This window comes from Gekko japonicus, unplaced genomic scaffold (assembly GCF_001447785.1).
Source record: "Gekko japonicus isolate JY-2015 unplaced genomic scaffold, Gekko_japonicus_V1.1 scaffold229, whole genome shotgun sequence".
Lineage (NCBI taxonomy): Eukaryota > Metazoa > Chordata > Lepidosauria > Squamata > Gekkonidae > Gekko > Gekko japonicus.
Window position 1 is genome coordinate 1,441,419 of NW_015166426.1, and position 13,083 is coordinate 1,454,501.

At 43.0% G+C, this 13,083-nt stretch overlaps 1 protein-coding gene and 1 non-coding gene across 2 annotated transcripts in view; both read left to right on the forward strand.

Annotated features, from left to right (window-relative positions):
• LOC107110907 (glutamate receptor ionotropic, delta-2-like) overlaps positions 1 to 13,083 on the forward strand; it is a 1,200,243-nt gene that overhangs the window by 1,033,645 nt on the left and 153,515 nt on the right.
• On the forward strand, positions 3,017 to 3,088 carry TRNAT-CGU. Its single transcript has one exon. It is a non-coding gene; the product is annotated as a tRNA-Thr (tRNA).

A 13,083-nucleotide genomic window follows, 5' to 3' on the forward strand; every position in this document is an offset into this window, starting at 1 on the left:
CACCAAAGCGGGTGGAGCCTGTGGCTGGCCGGCCTCGGCGATCTCCTCGTTGTCCGACATGGGGTCTGCTCTAGCGGGGCTGCCTACCCGCACTAGAATCCCATCCTCGTCGCCAATTGTTAAGTCGTGCGCTTAACAAAGAGTCGGAGAGTGATTTCAGCAAGAATGCGGTTTATTCTTCAGCTCAGTTACTTCTCCGTTACGGTACAACAATCGCCAGCCAGAACCCATCATCCGAACCAAGACATGCACTGGCTGCTCTATATTTAAACATTCCCGGCTAATGTAGCCACACCCACTGTACAATAAGCAACCTATGAGGTTGAAGCAATAAGGACCAATCACAAGCGATCCCGCTCTGCACGGTGATTGGCAAACATATTCTGGGCTAGGGCTCCTATTGGTTACATTAGGATCCTAGCCCAGGGCGAAGCTTAACATGGCATCTCAATGGCACAGTTCACAAGGCAGTTATATACATCTCAATACATAACACTAAGCTAGCTATTTCTGTCTGGCCCTTGAATCTGTTAAACATCTTCATTATGCTGTATGCTAATTTACTGCTCACCTTCTACCAGTGTGGTGTAGTGGTTAAGAGCGGCAGACCCTAATCTGGAGAACTGGGTTTGATTCCCCACTACTCTACATGCAACCAGTTGAGTGACCCTGGGTCAGTCACAGTTCTCAGAGCAGTTCTCGAAAGAGCTCTCTCAGCCCCACCTACCTCACAGGGTGTCTGTTGTGGGGAGGGGAAGGGAAGGAGATTGTAAGCCGCTCTGAGACTTCTTTGGATAGAGGGAAATGGGTTATCAAAACCAACTCAGAAGAAGTGTGTGTGCACACAAAAGCATACATCTTTGTTGGTCTTAAAGGTGCCACTGGACTCTAACTTTGCTCTGCTGCTTCAGAACAACGCGGCTACTCACCTGAATAATGGCAGGAATGATGTTTTATCCAATGTCAGCTTTCCCAGCAGCCACATTTAGTATCTTAAATCCTGTTAACACATCAGGGACGTCTTAGCAAAATGGATGCCTAATAGCCTCATGGCAAATTGTTTTCCATTTGTATCACTCAGCTGGGGGGAAAAAGGATAGTTTCATAACTCTCATTATGTTCTTTTTAAACTCCAGAGCCCGAATATTTCACTTCCCCCCCCCCCGAAATCATTGCAATGATCTTATTAGCAGTTACTGTTATGTAACTTGGCTAAGAATTCATTTTCTCTTCTGAATTTTATGCTAGTATAAATGTTAGGAGTGGATTTATCTGCCTTTTTACAATTACGAATGCTACCCTCAAAGTAAATGGAAGAAGGTAATAGTCATTTGTATGTTCCCCACCATTTACTGTGCTTTTGAAAGTAAGGATGTAGAGTATTAAAGGTCTGCACAGTTACCCTTTTTTTCTGCTGGACACTTTTCAGTTGTTCACTTTGCAATTTCTTGCTTTTTGCTCTTGGATTACCTGTCTCATTTGCTACATGCCTGACCAGCTATTATCCTGTCCACATTGAGGAAGTTTGCAGAAGCATGCAAAGGTGTTGTTTTTTGCTGATGGCAAATAAATCCAAGGAGGGTTGGCCAAAATCACAGAGGAAGTTGCTGCCAAGCGTTACTGGCATCCCTGGTTTGTGTGTGTGTTTTTCCCTGCAAAAGCAGGGATGGTAGAAACTGAGCTCAAGGAAGAAAAGAAGTGGAATTAAAATGAAGAAGTAAGGGCAGCACACTGGCAGGCGAGAAGAACTTTCCTGTGTGACTTTGCAGATGTCCAGTTCATTGCTTAAACTGGGCTGTTACACATGCAATACTGTTGTGCATATAGTAGTAATGTGCTGGTGCAATGCTCTTCCAGGATTTACTGTCTGTGGGGTGCTGAGACTGCGTGCACAATGGTTGAAGGCCCAGCTTAAGCAAGATTTGGGTGTGTGGGTTGCATGTGTCAGTTCTTCTGTCCTGTCAAATCAGGCCCAATGAAATGCATCATGGGGTGTAGATACTGGCACTGGGTGACCAGAATATTGATGTTGATGGGCAATAGTAACCACAGCAGGGGATATGAAGCTGTGGTGCCCATTTAAGCCACGCGGTCAGGGTTTTTTTTTTTTTTAAATGCCATTGTGCATGCCCATATGCACTTCATTGCGTGCTTGCTTTCCGCGCATGTGTGGAATCACATGGTTAAAGCATACCCAACTTCTTTCAGTTTCTGTTCTGATGCAGACAGCCAGGGCTGGATGAAATGAGTCCCGGCCATCCCCCCCTGCCCTGGAGATCTGGGTCAGTGGAGGGACTACTTTGCTTGGGGAAAGACCTATGTTGTCCTCCCTCGAGGTCCAATTTCAATTAACGAAGTTTATCAATTTAACGGCCCATTGATTAACATGAAATTGTCCTGAACTCTTAAACGGAGCTCTGCGGCTATTGCGCATTTATGTGTTTATGCATATATCACTTGGAGATTTTTTTAAAATGGCGGCCATTCAGGATGGTCTGGAGCAGACCATCCCGACGGGCTGATTGCATGCTGGAATGATCAGACGGAGGAAAGTCCGTCATTGGCCCGTCGGCAAGCAACAGCACCAGACTTTCACCAGTATCTTTTAAGTACAATTCCCTGGTGGGGCAAAATGGGCTGATCATGGAAGCGGCACCTTTCCTAGATGTCGCTGTCTGATCATTCCCTTTTAATCCGCCAGGCATTCGTGCCTGGGTCGGATGTAAAGACCCGTCTGAACGTGACCTAAGTCACACCCAGCAGTACAGTATCGGGGAGGGGATTTTTAAAAAAAATCTCTCAGATATATCCTATCTCAGGCAATCTTTTCTTGAGGCAGAGGCTCTTATTCTTCCTCAGGTGCAGGGGAGGGCTGGCCGGAAACACACTTTCCCTTAATGCAGCAGTTTTGTAGGCAAAAGTTCTTTTACTGCCTAATGCAAGTGGGCCTAGGCAACGGGTTGTCCTCAGCTGAAAATACTTCTCCTCAGCAAGCAGCAGCAGCATGAAATGCAGAGGGGCTGTGGCTTAGTGGAAGAGCCTCTGCCTCGTGTGCAGATGGTCCCAGGTTCAATCCCTAGCGTCTCCACTTAGAAGGACCAGGTCACAGGTAATGTGAAAGATGTCTGCCTGAGACCCTGTGGAGCCACTGTCAGTCTGAGTAGACAATACTGATCTTCATAGACTGGTGGTCTGATTCAGTATAAGGCAGCTTCATATGTGACATGTGGTAGATTTCTATTCGCCAGTTGGCAGGAGGATAGAGATGAGGGCTTTTCCCATTATTTACATGCTTTGCATGGTAAATGGTCATCTGTATTTACTCGCTGTCTCTCAGGTATTGTCTGCCTGTCAGAATTACAGATGGAGACTGCGGTATTGTATATTGCTGTTGTTAGTTTCTTTAAGTGCGTGAACAACTGAAATTACTTCTGTGCTGAGCATACCTTAATTTTAATACTTGATTCAAAGTAAGGGCATATGACTCAGCTGAACAAATTACCAGGGTGCGGGAGGTATTGCTAAATATTTGTATGATTTCTGATGCTGTTTTGTGTCCTTTTATTCCCATAGCAGCATACCATTTTTCTTTCTTATCCTCACCGCCATTCAGTTTGATTGGCTGTGACAACCCATGTGGTCTGTAGGCATCTATGACATTATCATGGGATCATGATGTCATCAGCATAACCTCATGAGTCACCAGCGTCAAAGCAATTAAGTGGCAGTAATAGTCAATAAGGGCGAAGGACATTGATGGCAAAGAAGAAAGGACACAGGAGATGCTACATAACCCCAAAATAAAATGAGACTCTTTCTCACTCAACTTTAGGAATGAATGTTTGGCATCCTTAATTCACAGGTCATTGAGTGCTAAACCTTACTTTTCTTACCTCATCTGAATGTCATCAGCATTACTTGGCTATGATAACCAGCCTTTCTCGCTATATGGAAAGATTATGTGTTGCAGAAACAATGGGTGAAAATTCCACTTTTTGACAATATTCCCAATGACCGTAAAACATAAGCCTAACCGTTATGGAGTGTTGTTGTTCCCATTAGAGCTGTTGTCATAAGAGGGAGTTTTAAAGTGTTTCCTGAATAGTGAACAAACACATTTGTGAAGTATTTGCTCATTGGAAATTCAGCTTGATAGTACAAACAGGTCCCAGGGGCATCTTACAAAAGCACCCTATGAGTCTAAAACACATTTGGGTCTTAAAAAAAATATGCATGAGGTGATAAAGCACACACAAGGTAGATGCCGAAGGAGAAAAGTAAAAGTGTCTATGTTAATGTGTTACCCACAGGGCTATTTTTGGGCAAGAACGCACAGGAATGGAGTTCCGGCTGGCTCCTTGGTCATGCCCAGCAGGAACTCATTAGCATAATAGGCCACACCCAACAGCAGAAACTCATTAGGATTGGTATGTGGCCTAACATGCAAAGGGTTCCTGCTACAAAAAAAGCCTTGGGTTTTGACAACAAACAAGGTAAACAGAATAAGAAGCAAAAGGTGATTGTGGCTGGATGACTACACTTCTGGTAATGTGGGATGTGGCCTAATATGCTAATGAGCTGCTCTGTCGGGGGTGTGGCCTAATATGCTAATGCATTTCTGCTGTTGGGTGTGGCCTGTTATGCTAATGAGTTCCTGCTGTGCTTTTTCTACAAAAAAAGCCCCGGTTACCCACATAAGAGGTACGCTACCTGAAAGTCAGAACAGCTAAATCTGAGTCCAGAAGCACCTGAGAAACCAATGAGAAACCAGTCACAGCTTTCCAGTCAAAGCTCCTTTCATCAGAAGGTCAGAAGTACCAGTTCTGTCCCTTGCATTTCTCATGGTGCCTGTTGTCAAGAGAGATGGAGGTGAGGGACAAAGTGTTCCAAGAGCAATGATTGTGCACAATAAACCCGGAGCGTGACATGGTGATGTCAGGGGCTCTGCTGACTTTCCTGCTTGGATGACCTTGATAACAAAGAAGCATGTTTCAGTAAAAGCCTTTGATGTAAATGGCAATAACAGTGTACATTCCAGGAACGCTGCCAGCCTCACCAGGGTTGCTTTTTTTTTGTCCTAGAAATTCACAAACTGCGCTTTAAGCATGTAAGAGGCTGTATCCACACCCCCAAAATACTCCATCGACTACAAAGAGTTGTCCTAAAAGGTATCTCAGCTCTAAAAGTCTCTGTGCTTGCAAGTCAGTGTTTTGGAATAGAGCAGCCAATAATTATGGTACTGTCCCATGCCAAAACAGGATGTTGGTTCAGAGTTGTTGTGACGACAAAAGTGCTCACGATCACAATCCAACACAAAGCGAAACAATCTTATTGATTCAATTGAGTCGAAGGGTGCTTGTTCTGTATGAAATTGTTGCCAGGATGCAAATCTACAAAACAACAAAGAAGGATAAATCACTGAAAATGGTGGAATGAGACACAACTGCATTATATAAGTAAATTTTTCAGAGCGTCACATCAGTGTATCTGCACTGTAAGAGGTTCTGCCCTTTATATACAGATGTTTGCTTAAATTGTAGAAGTCACTCTTTGATAGGATTGTTTATGAGTCCACTTTTCAAAAGCTGGCTTTTACGTTTTGGGTGGAAGGATGGGTAGACCACTAAACAGGAGAGGTGCAGTGGCCTCCGGTCATAAATAATGGTTGGTATGTTTCACCAGCCCTGACCTGGATTGCCCAGGCTAGCCCAATCTTGTCAGATCTCAGAAGCTAAATAGGGTCGGCCCTGGCTAGTATTTGGACGGGAGGCCTCCAAGGAATACCAGGATCATGATGCAGAGTCAGGTAGTGGCAAACCACCTCTGAACATCTCTTGCCTTGAAAACCCTATGAGATCGCCATAAATCAACTGTGGCATGAGAGCAAAAAAAATATGGTGCACCACGGAGGGGAGGAAGGGCAGAGTCCAGTAGTGGCACCTTCTGCGGATTGTGCTTCCAGTTAATTCAATCAGAATTACTGTAGGATAATAAGCAGACCATTTTATTTCAAAAGAACAGCTTCTGAAATCACATTCCTTCTAACAGCTGATATATAGGGACAAAGTGTTTGGGAAAGCATGCCTTTACAGTATCTGCTGTGATCTACAGTCACACTTTATTTCCTTCCAAGTCTGCATAAGAAGGGGGTCCAAATTAATACCAGGCCTTCTGTGATGCTGAAACAACAGTGGTAGGGAGTTGTTTATTGCTCTTTCACCTTATACTTTTCTGTTCCCGGATGGTTGATTCAGTATATGTAGGTTTCTTCCTATCCCCCCAGGAATGCTTTTTAATCAAATAAAACATACTGTGTATTCTATGGAGTATAGCACGACATGGCACATAAATAACCTGTACCCTATCAGAAAGAGAGCAAATGCAGTGCATCCATAATAAAAGCAATAGATAAGCAATTGTATAATACGAGACCGGACTGCTACCAAGAGGCGCTGGGCCCAGACATAAATTAGAAGGCATGAGTTGTACACCACACTGTCTGCAAGATGGAATGTCTTTGCACCGCATTCGTTAGTATTTTGTACACATGGACAAAAGGAACACGAGGCACAGCTTTTGCCATCTTACAAACAGTGGGAAGTACTTATGCAATGCCTACAGCCAACCAAAGAAACAAACTGGAATCCAGCAGAGATCTGAAACCACTAGCTGCCTGGGCATGGGGTAACCCCCTCTTCCGTGGCAGTCTTCTGGCAGGGAAGAACTGTTGTCTGCAGTTTCTTGTACTACTCCAGAGCGCTTCCTGCGATCCTAACAAGCTACTTGACATGGTTGGCTGGGGTTCTTACTTATGAGCAGATCTGCTGGGGAAGTCTGCCTTTTGGTGAGTGACAAAAGGGGGATTCCAGTCCTCCTTTGAGAACAAATGTGTCTGGGAACAGCTGTAGTCTGCCCTTACAAACAGCATGCTGGAGCCCTTCACAGCCAGTGATTCCAGGGATATACATAATGTTCTTCACACCATCCCTTTGATTCCAGACGCACAAGGACTAGTGTTGGAGAAGTGAATGTCTCTTTAATTAACCACTCACACTTTGCCAACCAAATTCATGAATGGGAAGGATTGAATCAGCTACCCCCGGAAACATAAGTGATTTGGAGACATTGTAACCCCAGTCCAGTTAAATAACCCTCTGGCTTTCTGCACCAGCTAGAGCTTCTGAACTGATCTTCACTCCAGACATGGTGCCTTGGCTTTAAAAGGGGGTTAGACAGATTCATAGAGAATAGGTCCATCAGTGACTACTTCTGAAATCCTGTGCAAGGGGAGTACATCAAAGGAGGGCCTTGGCCTCTATGCCCTGTTTGTTGGCCCTCCAGAGCGATGGGTTGGTCATTCTATGGAATGGGATGTTGGCCTAGATGGACCAGTTGTCTGATCCAGCAGGGCTCTTCTTATGTTCTTATGCTTTTTGACATTTTTTTCCTTCCGATTCCTTTTACCAATGATTGATGGTTTTATGGATAACTGCCATAATTCTGTTTTATTATTAGAGCTTTAATCTTCTGGTTATTTTTTCTGTTTTAGAATTTTTACTTGCAAAATATCTGCTGTTTTTAGTAGAAGGGTCTAGTATAAACCTTTGAAACAACTTCACAACTCCCTTTTTTACTTATTTCCTGTCTGCAGCCCAACCATGTGGTATAGCTAGTCCTGAGCATGTAACCCTTCTGCGTGTTGGGAGGGAGAGAGCAGGCATGAGTCTGCTGGCTTTGGTCTGCTTTAAATAACAGTGAGCTGTTTTCAGCAGTCCCTCCATGTGGAGCAGATTGCAGAAGCTGAACCTGACTAAAGCATGGATGATGGTTGGCTAGGTCCCATTAGTGTAAAACAGGTCATGGTCCACAAGCTAGAGTAATCTGATGAAAAGCATGCCTGGCCACATCTGTCACTTCAGCTCCTGGCAGCATAGCTGGCCTGAGTATATACTTCACAAGGAGCTTAGCAACATCACAAGAAAGCAGCTTTGAGACAGCCAATTCTAGATGTGCTATTGCTGCCATGTATTCTCATTTCAGTTCTCAAATTCAGTACAATTCATCAGAACTGAGGGCACAGGATTTCACAAAATGTCAAGTATTCTCCCACATCAACAAACTGAAATCACACGCCAATATTTTACTCTCCTGAGTACTAAAAAGAAGGGGGAGAAATTGGACCTTAAAATTTTTTATGCATGGTCTTTCTTCTTGAGTGAGCTGTAAGGCACAAATTGAGACCTACTGGGACATAAAATATGGCAAAGCATATATAAGAACAAATAAAAGCACTTATAGAAAAGATATATTGCACAGCCTGCTGAAATGAAGACCATAGATCACATAATGGATATAAAATGTGTCACATGGTGTAATAAACATCTGCTTGGATATAAATTTTGCCAGGTTTGATAGATAAAGCACAAAAAAATTGGTATAGCACTGGCATCATGTAAGTGATGGCATAGTACAATGTGTTTTGATCCAGCATCTATCATAAAAGGTTTGTTTGATAGGGAAAAAAGGATAATTCTACCAAGCCATATTATCATCCCTTCGAGTGCTATTTTGCCTTTTTTGTCTTCAGCCAGGGCTAGAACCAGAAGACCCACGGTGTACATAAGTACCGTCGAGTCTGAACTGACCCATAGTGACCCCAGCAAAGGGCTTTCAAGGCACATGAGAAGCAGAGGTGGTTTGCCATTGCAGAGTCTTCCTTGGTGGTCTCCCATTCAAGTACTGACCCTGCTTGGCTTCTAAGATCTGACAAGATTGGGCTACACCATGCTGCCTTCCCTTCCAGAAGTCGCACTACAACATTAGAAAGACTAATCTCCATACAAAATACCACCTCTTAGCGCACACTGATGATCCGCCATTTAAGCAGTCTGCCAAAACTGAGGGACAGTATTTACATCCAGTCCTTTGTCTTTAGAAAGTATTTGCCTGTAGAAGGGACATTTGCTTCCTAAAGAATTATTTCAAGTACATCCCGTGGTAATGCATTCCATAACCACAGGATATTTCCACATTGGAATTACTAAGTGTTCCAGTTCAAGACGATGGCCGCACACACCTGTTATTGAATACTGTGTTGTATTGCTGCAGCAGTCATTCATAACTTGGTTATCCTGTTGGACAAGCTGATCCATTTTCAAATGATTGCTATAACACAACGATGGTGCAATATCCAACTGTGTTGATGTAGGCCATGCCACACATTTTCTGTACAGCACAGGCTATGGAATCAAAGGGACGAACAGTCTGCCTTGCCATTGGCTAATGGGCCAACAAGTGTTGGAAGTCTGTACCTCTTTCTCCTAGCAAATTCTCCTGAGTTGATACAATAATGCCAGTTTGGTGTAGTGGTTTGGTGTAGTGGTTTGGTGTAGTGGTTAAGTGCGTGGACTCTAATCTGGGACAACCGGGTTTGATTCCCCACTCCTCCACATGCAGCTGCTGGATAACTTTGGGCAAGCCATTGTTCTCTCAGAGCTGTTCTCTCAAGAGCAGTTCTCTCAGAGCTCTCTCAGCCCCACTGACCTGACAGGGTATCTGTTATGGAGAGAGGAAGGAAAGGAAATTGTAAGCCACTCTGAGACTCTGAGTGAAGGGTGGGGTATAAATCCAATCTCTTCTTCTTCACTAGATATTTGAGTATATTTGTGAAATATTTAGGTGTTGTCTTTTTTAGATTCACCCACATCTCCTTTAAGACACATTTGTAACTATTTATGCAAACTACTCAGAGCCTTCAATGAATAGATAAGGATATAAATCTAACAAACAAGTTAAAATAAATATTTACTAAATGGAAGCGTCTAGGAGCAAATATTGTCCCTAAAGACTTAGCAACCTCAAAAGGACAATTGAACTGCCATGGGTTTGAATGGGTAAGGGAAATTTCCCAAGTTGTACGTAATTCCACAAACTCAGTTGTACTTCAACAACAGTTTGAGGCTCATTTGTCACTGTTTACAGTGAATGTCAGATTTGAGCTAAAGGTTTTCAGGGGAAATAAATCTGTACTTGAAGAAAAGGGAGCTCTGGAAAGCCAAACTATATAAATCAAAGTAGACCTGTTCCCGTCCTATTCAAGCCCCCAACATCTTTGAAGAATTCTTTTGAAAGGGCTAAAATTCTCAAGGTACAGAGAGCAGCGAGATCTGGCAAAGCTGCACAGTGATGTGTGGGGCAATTTACAAGGAAGGGAGAAGGTCTGAACAGAACAGTTTAAAGTTCAGTGTTCAGAAACGAACCCATACGGCAATGATAGTGCAGAGAGCCTGGTGTGATTCCCTCTAAGCTGTTGAGTCTTGTGAGCAAAAATTCTACTTTGTGAGCTACTGGCATTAAAGTTGTGAGCGAGCGATTTGCCTGCTGCATAAATTAGCTTGCTCTGGAGCCATCCTTCCTGAGCTAAGGCAAAAATGTCTGAGCCGGAGGCTAAAAAACTGTGAGCTAGCTCACACTAACTCAGCTTAGAGGGAACAGTGATTTTGGATTGTTTATTTAGTGAAATACATGCTTGATTGATATCAGACATTGTACTCTTTTCCTAAAGAGCCTCTTTAGAGTTTTTTAAAAAGTTCCATCACATAAAAGAGACTTTTATTGAACGTATGTAGTCTATGATGAGCTGGAGAATATTTGCAGCATAGAGGCCCTACGTCCAGAAGCTCCTGCTCTGCGTGCGGAAAGTCCCAGGTTCAGTCTCCAGCACCTCCAGTTAAATAAGAATCAAGTGGTAGATCATCAGAAAGTTGTCTTCTAGAGACCCTGGAGAACAGTTGCTAGTAAGGGTGGACAGTACTGCCTAGATAGATCAGTGGTCAGATTAAGGTAGACTCATGTATGAGTCATGCTGCGGTAACTGATGCTTCTTCACGGACAAGGGGATCTGCTCCTACGTGGATATTTATAAGCAGATATTATAAAAGGAACTGTTAGCTCTCTGGTGGTCTCTCATCAAAAATGAAATAAAAAGTGTAATAAGAACATAAGATGATTCCTGCGGGACCATATCAACATCTAGTTTAGCATTCTGTTTCATACAATGGCCAATGAAAAACAAAAAATTGCTGCAAACGTGCACACAGAAGTAAATTACACAGAAGTAAATTAGATTCTAGTACTGATAAATTTCATGATGTATAGTCTTTATATTCAACAGGTGAACAGACTGGCAGACGAACTTCTCGAGTTAATGCTCGTTTCGAAGTGTCTTTCTCAAATGAGTCTCCTGTCAACATATAATTTCAGATAATAACAGGGAACCCTTCAACCAGATATAAAAATTGACAATACTAAAATAACTTAATAATACATGATACATACAATTTTACATCCATGTGCAATAAAGTCGACAATGAAGTCTTGAATCTGCAAATAAAGCAATTGCATTTATAAACTGTATGCTCAGTATCATTATTATGCTATAATAAATGAATAAAATTTTCTCAAAAAATCTTACCAAAGCGGTCTTCTCCCCAAAGCTATATAGCTACAAGCATAACATCTCAAATGGACAGATAAGTCTTAAATGACTGCTTGTATCACTTCCAATATATACATAACCAAGGTCACATGCCTCTATCAATGACAATGCCAACTTATCAAGTGTAACAATGTGCATAATATACTTATATCAAATCATTTGTGAAGAAGCCAGGAGTACATACTGAATTAATATAACAATAAGGAATTCATACAACATAAGAGAATCACTGGCCTCATACAATGGCCAACCAGTTGTCCTTCGAGGAGGGCCAACAAACAGGGCATAAAGGCCCTCCCCAGTGTTGCCTCTCACAACTGGATTTCAGAGGTTTGCTGTCTCTGATATGAAAGCTCCCTTTACTCGCCATAACTAGTAGCTGTTGGTAGAGCTATCCTGCAAAAAACTGTCTAACTGCCTTTTAAATCCACCTGTGCTCATGGCCATCACTACATCTGGGTGAGAATTCTCTTTATACTTAGCCAGGACACTGAAGTAGCATGCCTAGAATTGGAGCTGTTAGGTCCTGTTATTCTGCCCTCGGAATTTATCATCACTTGAGGAAGTCCTTCACACATAATAATATGGATAGTTATTACAGATCAGTGCGCCACATGCCCTTACACCATCCAGCATCTACTTCAGACATCTGATGAAACCAACAGTACCACAGGGTACTTTGTTGTTTTTCTTTCGACAAAGGTACTCTACCAGAATTTGCTCCTGATCCCACCCCCTCCGAAATCCTTAGAAAACGGAGGGGATGCAACATATAGGGATTTCACAGCAACAGCCCTCAACATATAGATGGAGGGAAGTGAAACTGTCACTGCAATCTACAGCCGTAAGTAAATCTAACAGGTGTGGAGAGGAAGAGCTTTTCTTGTATTCATTTATGTGCCTGCCTGGCCTGAAGCAGCAAGCCAAGATAAAGAGTATGTCATACGGCATTTCTGTCTGATTCCTTGTATGTCTGTGATCTGCCTGCCAAATCTAACAGTCTCCCTGAAGCACCACATTTTTCAGCAGGAGTAAACCACGTTACAGAATACAGAAGGATGAATAGGAAGGAAATTGTTTCTGTGCCAAAGTTTACCGCTACGCTTCCTTGCTTTCTCTTTCATATCCACCACCATGTGCAAACACATGGATGACTTAGTCTTGGTTTCATCAGGCTATGGGCTACTACGGTACTAATAAAAAAATTAGAGCCCTTTCAGAAGTGCTCCAAGAATATTTGTGTCAGAGGAGTGGTGGTGGTCAGTGTTCCCTCTAAGCTGAGTTAGTGTGAGCTAGCTCACAGTTTTTTAGCCTCTGGCTCACACATTTTTGTCTTAGCTCAGGAAGGATGGCTCCAGGGCAAACTAATTTATGCAGTAGCCAAATCATTTGCTCACAACTTTAATGCCAGTAGCTCACAGAGTAGAATTTTTGCTCACAGGACTCTACAGCTTAGAGGGAGCATTGGTGGTGGTAGTGGTTGAAAGTGCCATTAAGTCATGGCGGGCTTCTGGCAACCCCTCATGGGTTTTTCAAGGCAAGAGATGAGCAGAGGTGCTTTGCCATTGCCTCTCTCTGCGTAGAAA